Source organism: Schistocerca americana, chromosome 5, assembly GCF_021461395.2.
Source record: "Schistocerca americana isolate TAMUIC-IGC-003095 chromosome 5, iqSchAmer2.1, whole genome shotgun sequence".
Classification (NCBI taxonomy): Eukaryota; Metazoa; Arthropoda; class Insecta; order Orthoptera; family Acrididae; genus Schistocerca; species Schistocerca americana.
The window spans coordinates 600,508,508-600,521,146 of record NC_060123.1 but is presented as its reverse complement, the minus strand read 5'-3'; the positions used below and the strand labels follow the sequence as shown (position 1 = coordinate 600,521,146).

The 12,639-nt window shown below is 55.0% G+C and overlaps 12 non-coding genes across 12 annotated transcripts; all 12 read right to left on the bottom strand.

The window, feature by feature from the left end:
* Positions 1-848: 848 nt before the first annotated feature.
* Positions 849-967, bottom strand: LOC124616870. Its single transcript, XR_006979909.1, has one exon. It is a non-coding gene; the product is annotated as a 5S ribosomal RNA (ribosomal RNA).
* Positions 968-1,830: 863 nt separating this feature from the next.
* On the bottom strand, positions 1,831-1,949 carry LOC124616868. Its single transcript, XR_006979908.1, has one exon. It is a non-coding gene; the product is annotated as a 5S ribosomal RNA (ribosomal RNA).
* Positions 1,950-2,802: 853 nt separating this feature from the next.
* LOC124616867 lies at positions 2,803-2,921 on the bottom strand. Its single transcript, XR_006979907.1, has one exon. It is a non-coding gene; the product is annotated as a 5S ribosomal RNA (ribosomal RNA).
* Positions 2,922-3,784: 863 nt separating this feature from the next.
* Positions 3,785-3,903, bottom strand: LOC124616866. The gene has a single exon (XR_006979906.1). It is a non-coding gene; the product is annotated as a 5S ribosomal RNA (ribosomal RNA).
* Positions 3,904-4,765: 862 nt separating this feature from the next.
* LOC124616865 lies at positions 4,766-4,884 on the bottom strand. Its single transcript, XR_006979905.1, has one exon. It is a non-coding gene; the product is annotated as a 5S ribosomal RNA (ribosomal RNA).
* Positions 4,885-5,747: 863 nt separating this feature from the next.
* On the bottom strand, positions 5,748-5,866 carry LOC124616864. The gene has a single exon (XR_006979904.1). It is a non-coding gene; the product is annotated as a 5S ribosomal RNA (ribosomal RNA).
* An 853-nt stretch (positions 5,867-6,719) lies between these two features.
* Positions 6,720-6,838, bottom strand: LOC124616862. Its single transcript, XR_006979902.1, has one exon. It is a non-coding gene; the product is annotated as a 5S ribosomal RNA (ribosomal RNA).
* An 862-nt stretch (positions 6,839-7,700) lies between these two features.
* On the bottom strand, positions 7,701-7,819 carry LOC124616861. Its single transcript, XR_006979901.1, has one exon. It is a non-coding gene; the product is annotated as a 5S ribosomal RNA (ribosomal RNA).
* An 853-nt stretch (positions 7,820-8,672) lies between these two features.
* LOC124616860 lies at positions 8,673-8,791 on the bottom strand. The gene has a single exon (XR_006979900.1). It is a non-coding gene; the product is annotated as a 5S ribosomal RNA (ribosomal RNA).
* An 863-nt stretch (positions 8,792-9,654) lies between these two features.
* LOC124616859 lies at positions 9,655-9,773 on the bottom strand. Its single transcript, XR_006979899.1, has one exon. It is a non-coding gene; the product is annotated as a 5S ribosomal RNA (ribosomal RNA).
* Positions 9,774-10,625: 852 nt separating this feature from the next.
* On the bottom strand, positions 10,626-10,744 carry LOC124616858. Its single transcript, XR_006979898.1, has one exon. It is a non-coding gene; the product is annotated as a 5S ribosomal RNA (ribosomal RNA).
* An 853-nt stretch (positions 10,745-11,597) lies between these two features.
* On the bottom strand, positions 11,598-11,716 carry LOC124616857. Its single transcript, XR_006979897.1, has one exon. It is a non-coding gene; the product is annotated as a 5S ribosomal RNA (ribosomal RNA).
* Positions 11,717-12,639: the final 923 nt, after the last annotated feature.

Sequence of the window (12,639 nt, the reverse complement as noted above, 5' to 3'; positions counted from 1 at the left end):
GGAGCACGGCAGAATTCGCGTTCGGCTTTTTTCCCAACACACAAAATGTTAGTTTTCCGCCGCATTTGACGAAAGTACTTCCTTCCGCAACAGCCAGTTCCTCGAGGACGCGCGCGGGGGGCGCGCCCGGCGTCCCAGCAGAGCGACGGCCGAATTAGCGGGCGCACCGCCGCGTGTGTGAGACGCACTGCTGCTCGTTGCACCTCCTGTCATTCGCTGGGCGCGTGCAGCCTTCGACACTAGCGGAGGACGCATCTTGTCCCTGGTGTCCAGCGGAGGGCCTGTGCGGGGTGGTGCAGTGTCGTGCTGGAGGGCGCCACTGGTAGCGATGTGGGCTGCCTCGCCTCGCCTCGCCTCGCCTCGCCTCGCCTCGCCTCGCCTCGCCTCACACCAGGTGTCTGCGTAGTTTGCAGTGCATTCGCACCATTCCTGTCCCTGTCCCCGTCCCGACTTGTCCCGACTTTGCTCGACTGCCGCTCGCTGCCGCTCGGGTCGTGGTCCATATGACAGCGCAAGCACGACAAACGTCTGCGGGACGAGACGAGACGACTAAGGAATAAAGTCATGATTACAAACCAAATTTGGAACTCTACACTCCTACACAACAATAGGCGGTGACGTATTTCAGAAATCACCTGCCGATTCGTACTGTTTTGTCGTTTTCAAAGTCTTCTTGGCAAACTTGGTTAGCACATTCTCCCTCAAACCGAGTTAATTACTGCATTTTCGTTCCATTACAGTAGTTTAAAAGGCATAAGGAAGCATCTTTGTCACAACAGAAAGGTAGTTTGAAAATTGGGCTGGCAGGGGTAGCGACAAAATAGCAAAACGAAAAAAAAAAGGAAGGTAGCCAACAGCACCCAGGTTTCCCAGGTGGTCACCCATCCAAGTACTAACTGGGCCCAATGATGCTTAACTTCGGTGATCGGACGAGAACCGGTGTATCCATCATGGTATGGCCGTTGGCGCGCATCTAATGTAGGAGCACGGCAGAATTCGCGTTCGGCTTTTTTCCCAACACACAAAATGTTAGTTTTCCGCCGCATTTGACGAAAGTACTTCCTTCCGCAACAGCCAGTTCCTCGAGGACGCGCGCGGGGGGCGCGCCCGGCGTCCCAGCAGAGCGACGGCCGAATTAGCGGGCGCACCGCCGCGTGTGTGAGACGCACTGCTGCTCGTTGCACCTCCTGTCATTCGCTGGGCGCGTGCAGCCTTCGACACTAGCGGAGGACGCATCTTGTCCCTGGTGTCCAGCGGAGGGCCTGTGCGGGGTGGTGCAGTGTCGTGCTGGAGGGCGCCACTGGTAGCGATGTGGGCTGCCTCGCCTCGCCTCGCCTCGCCTCGCCTCGCCTCGCCTCGCCTCGCCTCACACCAGGTGTCTGCGTAGTTTGCAGTGCATTCGCACCATTCCTGTCCCTGTCCCCGTCCCGACTTGTCCCGACTTTGCTCGACTGCCGCTCGCTGCCGCTCGGGTCGTGGTCCATATGACAGCGCAAGCACGACAAACGTCTGCGGGACGAGACGAGACGACTAAGGAATAAAGTCATGATTACAAACCAAATTTGGAACTCTACACTCCTACACAACAATAGGCGGTGACGTATTTCAGAAATCACCTGCCGATTCGTACTGTTTTGTCGTTTTCAAAGTCTTCTTGGCAAACTTGGTTAGCACATTCTCCCTCAAACCGAGTTAATTACTGCATTTTCGTTCCATTACAGTAGTTTAAAAGGCATAAGGAAGCATCTTTGTCACAACAGAAAGGTAGTTTGAAAATTGGGCTGGCAGGGGTAGCGACAAAATAGCAAAACGAAAAAAAAAAAGGAAGGTAGCCAACAGCACCCAGGTTTCCCAGGTGGTCACCCATCCAAGTACTAACTGGGCCCAATGATGCTTAACTTCGGTGATCGGACGAGAACCGGTGTATCCATCATGGTATGGCCGTTGGCGCGCATCTAATGTAGGAGCACGGCAGAATTCGCGTTCGGCTTTTTTCCCAACACACAAAATGTTAGTTTTCCGCCGCATTTGACGAAAGTACTTCCTTCCGCAACAGCCAGTTCCTCGAGGACGCGCGCGGGGGGCGCGCCCGGCGTCCCAGCAGAGCGACGGCCGAATTAGCGGGCGCACCGCCGCGTGTGTGAGACGCACTGCTGCTCGTTGCACCTCCTGTCATTCGCTGGGCGCGTGCAGCCTTCGACACTAGCGGAGGACGCATCTTGTCCCTGGTGTCCAGCGGAGGGCCTGTGCGGGGTGGTGCAGTGTCGTGCTGGAGGGCGCCACTGGTAGCGATGTGGGCTGCCTCGCCTCGCCTCGCCTCGCCTCGCCTCGCCTCGCCTCACACCAGGTGTCTGCGTAGTTTGCAGTGCATTCGCACCATTCCTGTCCCTGTCCCCGTCCCGACTTGTCCCGACTTTGCTCGACTGCCGCTCGCTGCCGCTCGGGTCGTGGTCCATATGACAGCGCAAGCACGACAAACGTCTGCGGGACGAGACGAGACGACTAAGGAATAAAGTCATGATTACAAACCAAATTTGGAACTCTACACTCCTACACAACAATAGGCGGTGACGTATTTCAGAAATCACCTGCCGATTCGTACTGTTTTGTCGTTTTCAAAGTCTTCTTGGCAAACTTGGTTAGCACATTCTCCCTCAAACCGAGTTAATTACTGCATTTTCGTTCCATTACAGTAGTTTAAAAGGCATAAGGAAGCATCTTTGTCACAACAGAAAGGTAGTTTGAAAATTGGGCTGGCAGGGGTAGCGACAAAATAGCAAAACGAAAAAAAAAAAGGAAGGTAGCCAACAGCACCCAGGTTTCCCAGGTGGTCACCCATCCAAGTACTAACTGGGCCCAATGATGCTTAACTTCGGTGATCGGACGAGAACCGGTGTATCCATCATGGTATGGCCGTTGGCGCGCATCTAATGTAGGAGCACGGCAGAATTCGCGTTCGGCTTTTTTCCCAACACACAAAATGTTAGTTTTCCGCCGCATTTGACGAAAGTACTTCCTTCCGCAACAGCCAGTTCCTCGAGGACGCGCGCGGGGGGCGCGCCCGGCGTCCCAGCAGAGCGACGGCCGAATTAGCGGGCGCACCGCCGCGTGTGTGAGACGCACTGCTGCTCGTTGCACCTCCTGTCATTCGCTGGGCGCGTGCAGCCTTCGACACTAGCGGAGGACGCATCTTGTCCCTGGTGTCCAGCGGAGGGCCTGTGCGGGGTGGTGCAGTGTCGTGCTGGAGGGCGCCACTGGTAGCGATGTGGGCTGCCTCGCCTCGCCTCGCCTCGCCTCGCCTCGCCTCGCCTCGCCTCGCCTCACACCAGGTGTCTGCGTAGTTTGCAGTGCATTCGCACCATTCCTGTCCCTGTCCCCGTCCCGACTTGTCCCGACTTTGCTCGACTGCCGCTCGCTGCCGCTCGGGTCGTGGTCCATATGACAGCGCAAGCACGACAAACGTCTGCGGGACGAGACGAGACGACTAAGGAATAAAGTCATGATTACAAACCAAATTTGGAACTCTACACTCCTACACAACAATAGGCGGTGACGTATTTCAGAAATCACCTGCCGATTCGTACTGTTTTGTCGTTTTCAAAGTCTTCTTGGCAAACTTGGTTAGCACATTCTCCCTCAAACCGAGTTAATTACTGCATTTTCGTTCCATTACAGTAGTTTAAAAGGCATAAGGAAGCATCTTTGTCACAACAGAAAGGTAGTTTGAAAATTGGGCTGGCAGGGGTAGCGACAAAATAGCAAAACGAAAAAAAAAAAGGAAGGTAGCCAACAGCACCCAGGTTTCCCAGGTGGTCACCCATCCAAGTACTAACTGGGCCCAATGATGCTTAACTTCGGTGATCGGACGAGAACCGGTGTATCCATCATGGTATGGCCGTTGGCGCGCATCTAATGTAGGAGCACGGCAGAATTCGCGTTCGGCTTTTTTCCCAACACACAAAATGTTAGTTTTCCGCCGCATTTGACGAAAGTACTTCCTTCCGCAACAGCCAGTTCCTCGAGGACGCGCGCGGGGGGCGCGCCCGGCGTCCCAGCAGAGCGACGGCCGAATTAGCGGGCGCACCGCCGCGTGTGTGAGACGCACTGCTGCTCGTTGCACCTCCTGTCATTCGCTGGGCGCGTGCAGCCTTCGACACTAGCGGAGGACGCATCTTGTCCCTGGTGTCCAGCGGAGGGCCTGTGCGGGGTGGTGCAGTGTCGTGCTGGAGGGCGCCACTGGTAGCGATGTGGGCTGCCTCGCCTCGCCTCGCCTCGCCTCGCCTCGCCTCGCCTCGCCTCGCCTCACACCAGGTGTCTGCGTAGTTTGCAGTGCATTCGCACCATTCCTGTCCCTGTCCCCGTCCCGACTTGTCCCGACTTTGCTCGACTGCCGCTCGCTGCCGCTCGGGTCGTGGTCCATATGACAGCGCAAGCACGACAAACGTCTGCGGGACGAGACGAGACGACTAAGGAATAAAGTCATGATTACAAACCAAATTTGGAACTCTACACTCCTACACAACAATAGGCGGTGACGTATTTCAGAAATCACCTGCCGATTCGTACTGTTTTGTCGTTTTCAAAGTCTTCTTGGCAAACTTGGTTAGCACATTCTCCCTCAAACCGAGTTAATTACTGCATTTTCGTTCCATTACAGTAGTTTAAAAGGCATAAGGAAGCATCTTTGTCACAACAGAAAGGTAGTTTGAAAATTGGGCTGGCAGGGGTAGCGACAAAATAGCAAAACGAAAAAAAAAAGGAAGGTAGCCAACAGCACCCAGGTTTCCCAGGTGGTCACCCATCCAAGTACTAACTGGGCCCAATGATGCTTAACTTCGGTGATCGGACGAGAACCGGTGTATCCATCATGGTATGGCCGTTGGCGCGCATCTAATGTAGGAGCACGGCAGAATTCGCGTTCGGCTTTTTTCCCAACACACAAAATGTTAGTTTTCCGCCGCATTTGACGAAAGTACTTCCTTCCGCAACAGCCAGTTCCTCGAGGACGCGCGCGGGGGGCGCGCCCGGCGTCCCAGCAGAGCGACGGCCGAATTAGCGGGCGCACCGCCGCGTGTGTGAGACGCACTGCTGCTCGTTGCACCTCCTGTCATTCGCTGGGCGCGTGCAGCCTTCGACACTAGCGGAGGACGCATCTTGTCCCTGGTGTCCAGCGGAGGGCCTGTGCGGGGTGGTGCAGTGTCGTGCTGGAGGGCGCCACTGGTAGCGATGTGGGCTGCCTCGCCTCGCCTCGCCTCGCCTCGCCTCGCCTCGCCTCGCCTCGCCTCACACCAGGTGTCTGCGTAGTTTGCAGTGCATTCGCACCATTCCTGTCCCTGTCCCCGTCCCGACTTGTCCCGACTTTGCTCGACTGCCGCTCGCTGCCGCTCGGGTCGTGGTCCATATGACAGCGCAAGCACGACAAACGTCTGCGGGACGAGACGAGACGACTAAGGAATAAAGTCATGATTACAAACCAAATTTGGAACTCTACACTCCTACACAACAATAGGCGGTGACGTATTTCAGAAATCACCTGCCGATTCGTACTGTTTTGTCGTTTTCAAAGTCTTCTTGGCAAACTTGGTTAGCACATTCTCCCTCAAACCGAGTTAATTACTGCATTTTCGTTCCATTACAGTAGTTTAAAAGGCATAAGGAAGCATCTTTGTCACAACAGAAAGGTAGTTTGAAAATTGGGCTGGCAGGGGTAGCGACAAAATAGCAAAACGAAAAAAAAAAAGGAAGGTAGCCAACAGCACCCAGGTTTCCCAGGTGGTCACCCATCCAAGTACTAACTGGGCCCAATGATGCTTAACTTCGGTGATCGGACGAGAACCGGTGTATCCATCATGGTATGGCCGTTGGCGCGCATCTAATGTAGGAGCACGGCAGAATTCGCGTTCGGCTTTTTTCCCAACACACAAAATGTTAGTTTTCCGCCGCATTTGACGAAAGTACTTCCTTCCGCAACAGCCAGTTCCTCGAGGACGCGCGCGGGGGGCGCGCCCGGCGTCCCAGCAGAGCGACGGCCGAATTAGCGGGCGCACCGCCGCGTGTGTGAGACGCACTGCTGCTCGTTGCACCTCCTGTCATTCGCTGGGCGCGTGCAGCCTTCGACACTAGCGGAGGACGCATCTTGTCCCTGGTGTCCAGCGGAGGGCCTGTGCGGGGTGGTGCAGTGTCGTGCTGGAGGGCGCCACTGGTAGCGATGTGGGCTGCCTCGCCTCGCCTCGCCTCGCCTCGCCTCGCCTCGCCTCACACCAGGTGTCTGCGTAGTTTGCAGTGCATTCGCACCATTCCTGTCCCTGTCCCCGTCCCGACTTGTCCCGACTTTGCTCGACTGCCGCTCGCTGCCGCTCGGGTCGTGGTCCATATGACAGCGCAAGCACGACAAACGTCTGCGGGACGAGACGAGACGACTAAGGAATAAAGTCATGATTACAAACCAAATTTGGAACTCTACACTCCTACACAACAATAGGCGGTGACGTATTTCAGAAATCACCTGCCGATTCGTACTGTTTTGTCGTTTTCAAAGTCTTCTTGGCAAACTTGGTTAGCACATTCTCCCTCAAACCGAGTTAATTACTGCATTTTCGTTCCATTACAGTAGTTTAAAAGGCATAAGGAAGCATCTTTGTCACAACAGAAAGGTAGTTTGAAAATTGGGCTGGCAGGGGTAGCGACAAAATAGCAAAACGAAAAAAAAAAAGGAAGGTAGCCAACAGCACCCAGGTTTCCCAGGTGGTCACCCATCCAAGTACTAACTGGGCCCAATGATGCTTAACTTCGGTGATCGGACGAGAACCGGTGTATCCATCATGGTATGGCCGTTGGCGCGCATCTAATGTAGGAGCACGGCAGAATTCGCGTTCGGCTTTTTTCCCAACACACAAAATGTTAGTTTTCCGCCGCATTTGACGAAAGTACTTCCTTCCGCAACAGCCAGTTCCTCGAGGACGCGCGCGGGGGGCGCGCCCGGCGTCCCAGCAGAGCGACGGCCGAATTAGCGGGCGCACCGCCGCGTGTGTGAGACGCACTGCTGCTCGTTGCACCTCCTGTCATTCGCTGGGCGCGTGCAGCCTTCGACACTAGCGGAGGACGCATCTTGTCCCTGGTGTCCAGCGGAGGGCCTGTGCGGGGTGGTGCAGTGTCGTGCTGGAGGGCGCCACTGGTAGCGATGTGGGCTGCCTCGCCTCGCCTCGCCTCGCCTCGCCTCGCCTCGCCTCGCCTCGCCTCACACCAGGTGTCTGCGTAGTTTGCAGTGCATTCGCACCATTCCTGTCCCTGTCCCCGTCCCGACTTGTCCCGACTTTGCTCGACTGCCGCTCGCTGCCGCTCGGGTCGTGGTCCATATGACAGCGCAAGCACGACAAACGTCTGCGGGACGAGACGAGACGACTAAGGAATAAAGTCATGATTACAAACCAAATTTGGAACTCTACACTCCTACACAACAATAGGCGGTGACGTATTTCAGAAATCACCTGCCGATTCGTACTGTTTTGTCGTTTTCAAAGTCTTCTTGGCAAACTTGGTTAGCACATTCTCCCTCAAACCGAGTTAATTACTGCATTTTCGTTCCATTACAGTAGTTTAAAAGGCATAAGGAAGCATCTTTGTCACAACAGAAAGGTAGTTTGAAAATTGGGCTGGCAGGGGTAGCGACAAAATAGCAAAACGAAAAAAAAAAGGAAGGTAGCCAACAGCACCCAGGTTTCCCAGGTGGTCACCCATCCAAGTACTAACTGGGCCCAATGATGCTTAACTTCGGTGATCGGACGAGAACCGGTGTATCCATCATGGTATGGCCGTTGGCGCGCATCTAATGTAGGAGCACGGCAGAATTCGCGTTCGGCTTTTTTCCCAACACACAAAATGTTAGTTTTCCGCCGCATTTGACGAAAGTACTTCCTTCCGCAACAGCCAGTTCCTCGAGGACGCGCGCGGGGGGCGCGCCCGGCGTCCCAGCAGAGCGACGGCCGAATTAGCGGGCGCACCGCCGCGTGTGTGAGACGCACTGCTGCTCGTTGCACCTCCTGTCATTCGCTGGGCGCGTGCAGCCTTCGACACTAGCGGAGGACGCATCTTGTCCCTGGTGTCCAGCGGAGGGCCTGTGCGGGGTGGTGCAGTGTCGTGCTGGAGGGCGCCACTGGTAGCGATGTGGGCTGCCTCGCCTCGCCTCGCCTCGCCTCGCCTCGCCTCGCCTCACACCAGGTGTCTGCGTAGTTTGCAGTGCATTCGCACCATTCCTGTCCCTGTCCCCGTCCCGACTTGTCCCGACTTTGCTCGACTGCCGCTCGCTGCCGCTCGGGTCGTGGTCCATATGACAGCGCAAGCACGACAAACGTCTGCGGGACGAGACGAGACGACTAAGGAATAAAGTCATGATTACAAACCAAATTTGGAACTCTACACTCCTACACAACAATAGGCGGTGACGTATTTCAGAAATCACCTGCCGATTCGTACTGTTTTGTCGTTTTCAAAGTCTTCTTGGCAAACTTGGTTAGCACATTCTCCCTCAAACCGAGTTAATTACTGCATTTTCGTTCCATTACAGTAGTTTAAAAGGCATAAGGAAGCATCTTTGTCACAACAGAAAGGTAGTTTGAAAATTGGGCTGGCAGGGGTAGCGACAAAATAGCAAAACGAAAAAAAAAAAGGAAGGTAGCCAACAGCACCCAGGTTTCCCAGGTGGTCACCCATCCAAGTACTAACTGGGCCCAATGATGCTTAACTTCGGTGATCGGACGAGAACCGGTGTATCCATCATGGTATGGCCGTTGGCGCGCATCTAATGTAGGAGCACGGCAGAATTCGCGTTCGGCTTTTTTCCCAACACACAAAATGTTAGTTTTCCGCCGCATTTGACGAAAGTACTTCCTTCCGCAACAGCCAGTTCCTCGAGGACGCGCGCGGGGGGCGCGCCCGGCGTCCCAGCAGAGCGACGGCCGAATTAGCGGGCGCACCGCCGCGTGTGTGAGACGCACTGCTGCTCGTTGCACCTCCTGTCATTCGCTGGGCGCGTGCAGCCTTCGACACTAGCGGAGGACGCATCTTGTCCCTGGTGTCCAGCGGAGGGCCTGTGCGGGGTGGTGCAGTGTCGTGCTGGAGGGCGCCACTGGTAGCGATGTGGGCTGCCTCGCCTCGCCTCGCCTCGCCTCGCCTCGCCTCGCCTCGCCTCGCCTCACACCAGGTGTCTGCGTAGTTTGCAGTGCATTCGCACCATTCCTGTCCCTGTCCCCGTCCCGACTTGTCCCGACTTTGCTCGACTGCCGCTCGCTGCCGCTCGGGTCGTGGTCCATATGACAGCGCAAGCACGACAAACGTCTGCGGGACGAGACGAGACGACTAAGGAATAAAGTCATGATTACAAACCAAATTTGGAACTCTACACTCCTACACAACAATAGGCGGTGACGTATTTCAGAAATCACCTGCCGATTCGTACTGTTTTGTCGTTTTCAAAGTCTTCTTGGCAAACTTGGTTAGCACATTCTCCCTCAAACCGAGTTAATTACTGCATTTTCGTTCCATTACAGTAGTTTAAAAGGCATAAGGAAGCATCTTTGTCACAACAGAAAGGTAGTTTGAAAATTGGGCTGGCAGGGGTAGCGACAAAATAGCAAAACGAAAAAAAAAAAGGAAGGTAGCCAACAGCACCCAGGTTTCCCAGGTGGTCACCCATCCAAGTACTAACTGGGCCCAATGATGCTTAACTTCGGTGATCGGACGAGAACCGGTGTATCCATCATGGTATGGCCGTTGGCGCGCATCTAATGTAGGAGCACGGCAGAATTCGCGTTCGGCTTTTTTCCCAACACACAAAATGTTAGTTTTCCGCCGCATTTGACGAAAGTACTTCCTTCCGCAACAGCCAGTTCCTCGAGGACGCGCGCGGGGGGCGCGCCCGGCGTCCCAGCAGAGCGACGGCCGAATTAGCGGGCGCACCGCCGCGTGTGTGAGACGCACTGCTGCTCGTTGCACCTCCTGTCATTCGCTGGGCGCGTGCAGCCTTCGACACTAGCGGAGGACGCATCTTGTCCCTGGTGTCCAGCGGAGGGCCTGTGCGGGGTGGTGCAGTGTCGTGCTGGAGGGCGCCACTGGTAGCGATGTGGGCTGCCTCGCCTCGCCTCGCCTCGCCTCGCCTCGCCTCGCCTCACACCAGGTGTCTGCGTAGTTTGCAGTGCATTCGCACCATTCCTGTCCCTGTCCCCGTCCCGACTTGTCCCGACTTTGCTCGACTGCCGCTCGCTGCCGCTCGGGTCGTGGTCCATATGACAGCGCAAGCACGACAAACGTCTGCGGGACGAGACGAGACGACTAAGGAATAAAGTCATGATTACAAACCAAATTTGGAACTCTACACTCCTACACAACAATAGGCGGTGACGTATTTCAGAAATCACCTGCCGATTCGTACTGTTTTGTCGTTTTCAAAGTCTTCTTGGCAAACTTGGTTAGCACATTCTCCCTCAAACCGAGTTAATTACTGCATTTTCGTTCCATTACAGTAGTTTAAAAGGCATAAGGAAGCATCTTTGTCACAACAGAAAGGTAGTTTGAAAATTGGGCTGGCAGGGGTAGCGACAAAATAGCAAAACGAAAAAAAAAAGGAAGGTAGCCAACAGCACCCAGGTTTCCCAGGTGGTCACCCATCCAAGTACTAACTGGGCCCAATGATGCTTAACTTCGGTGATCGGACGAGAACCGGTGTATCCATCATGGTATGGCCGTTGGCGCGCATCTAATGTAGGAGCACGGCAGAATTCGCGTTCGGCTTTTTTCCCAACACACAAAATGTTAGTTTTCCGCCGCATTTGACGAAAGTACTTCCTTCCGCAACAGCCAGTTCCTCGAGGACGCGCGCGGGGGGCGCGCCCGGCGTCCCAGCAGAGCGACGGCCGAATTAGCGGGCGCACCGCCGCGTGTGTGAGACGCACTGCTGCTCGTTGCACCTCCTGTCATTCGCTGGGCGCGTGCAGCCTTCGACACTAGCGGAGGACGCATCTTGTCCCTGGTGTCCAGCGGAGGGCCTGTGCGGGGTGGTGCAGTGTCGTGCTGGAGGGCGCCACTGGTAGCGATGTGGGCTGCCTCGCCTCGCCTCGCCTCGCCTCGCCTCGCCTCGCCTCACACCAGGTGTCTGCGTAGTTTGCAGTGCATTCGCACCATTCCTGTCCCTGTCCCCGTCCCGACTTGTCCCGACTTTGCTCGACTGCCGCTCGCTGCCGCTCGGGTCGTGGTCCATATGACAGCGCAAGCACGACAAACGTCTGCGGGACGAGACGAGACGACTAAGGAATAAAGTCATGATTACAAACCAAATTTGGAACTCTACACTCCTACACAACAATAGGCGGTGACGTATTTCAGAAATCACCTGCCGATTCGTACTGTTTTGTCGTTTTCAAAGTCTTCTTGGCAAACTTGGTTAGCACATTCTCCCTCAAACCGAGTTAATTACTGCATTTTCGTTCCATTACAGTAGTTTAAAAGGCATAAGGAAGCATCTTTGTCACAACAGAAAGGTAGTTTGAAAATTGGGCTGGCAGGGGTAGCGACAAAATAGCAAAACGAAAAAAAAAAAGGAAGGTAGCCAACAGCACCCAGGTTTCCCAGGTGGTCACCCATCCAAGTACTAACTGGGCCCAATGATGCTTAACTTCGGTGATCGGACGAGAACCGGTGTATCCATCATGGTATGGCCGTTGGCGCGCATCTAATGTAGGAGCACGGCAGAATTCGCGTTCGGCTTTTTTCCCAACACACAAAATGTTAGTTTTCCGCCGCATTTGACGAAAGTACTTCCTTCCGCAACAGCCAGTTCCTCGAGGACGCGCGCGGGGGGCGCGCCCGGCGTCCCAGCAGAGCGACGGCCGAATTAGCGGGCGCACCGCCGCGTGTGTGAGACGCACTGCTGCTCGTTGCACCTCCTGTCATTCGCTGGGCGCGTGCAGCCTTCGACACTAGCGGAGGACGCATCTTGTCCCTGGTGTCCAGCGGAGGGCCTGTGCGGGGTGGTGCAGTGTCGTGCTGGAGGGCGCCACTGGTAGCGATGTGGGCTGCCTCGCCTCGCCTCGCCTCGCCTCGCCTCGCCTCGCCTCACACCAGGTGTCTGCGTAGTTTGCAGTGCATTCGCACCATTCCTGTCCCTGTCCCCGTCCCGACTTGTCCCGACTTTGCTCGACTGCCGCTCGCTGCCGCTCGGGTCGTGGTCCATATGACAGCGCAAGCACGACAAACGTCTGCGGGACGAGACGAGACGACTAAGGAATAAAGTCATGATTACAAACCAAATTTGGAACTCTACACTCCTACACAACAATAGGCGGTGACGTATTTCAGAAATCACCTGCCGATTCGTACTGTTTTGTCGTTTTCAAAGTCTTCTTGGCAAACTTGGTTAGCACATTCTCCCTCAAACCGAGTTAATTACTGCATTTTCGTTCCATTACAGTAGTTTAAAAGGCATAAGGAAGCATCTTTGTCACAACAGAAAGGTAGTTTGAAAATTGGGCTGGCAGGGGTAGCGACAAAATAGCAAAACGAAAAAAAAAAAGGAAGGTAGCCAACAGCACCCAGGTTTCCCAGGTGGTCACCCATCCAAGTACTAACTGGGCCCAATGATGCTTAACT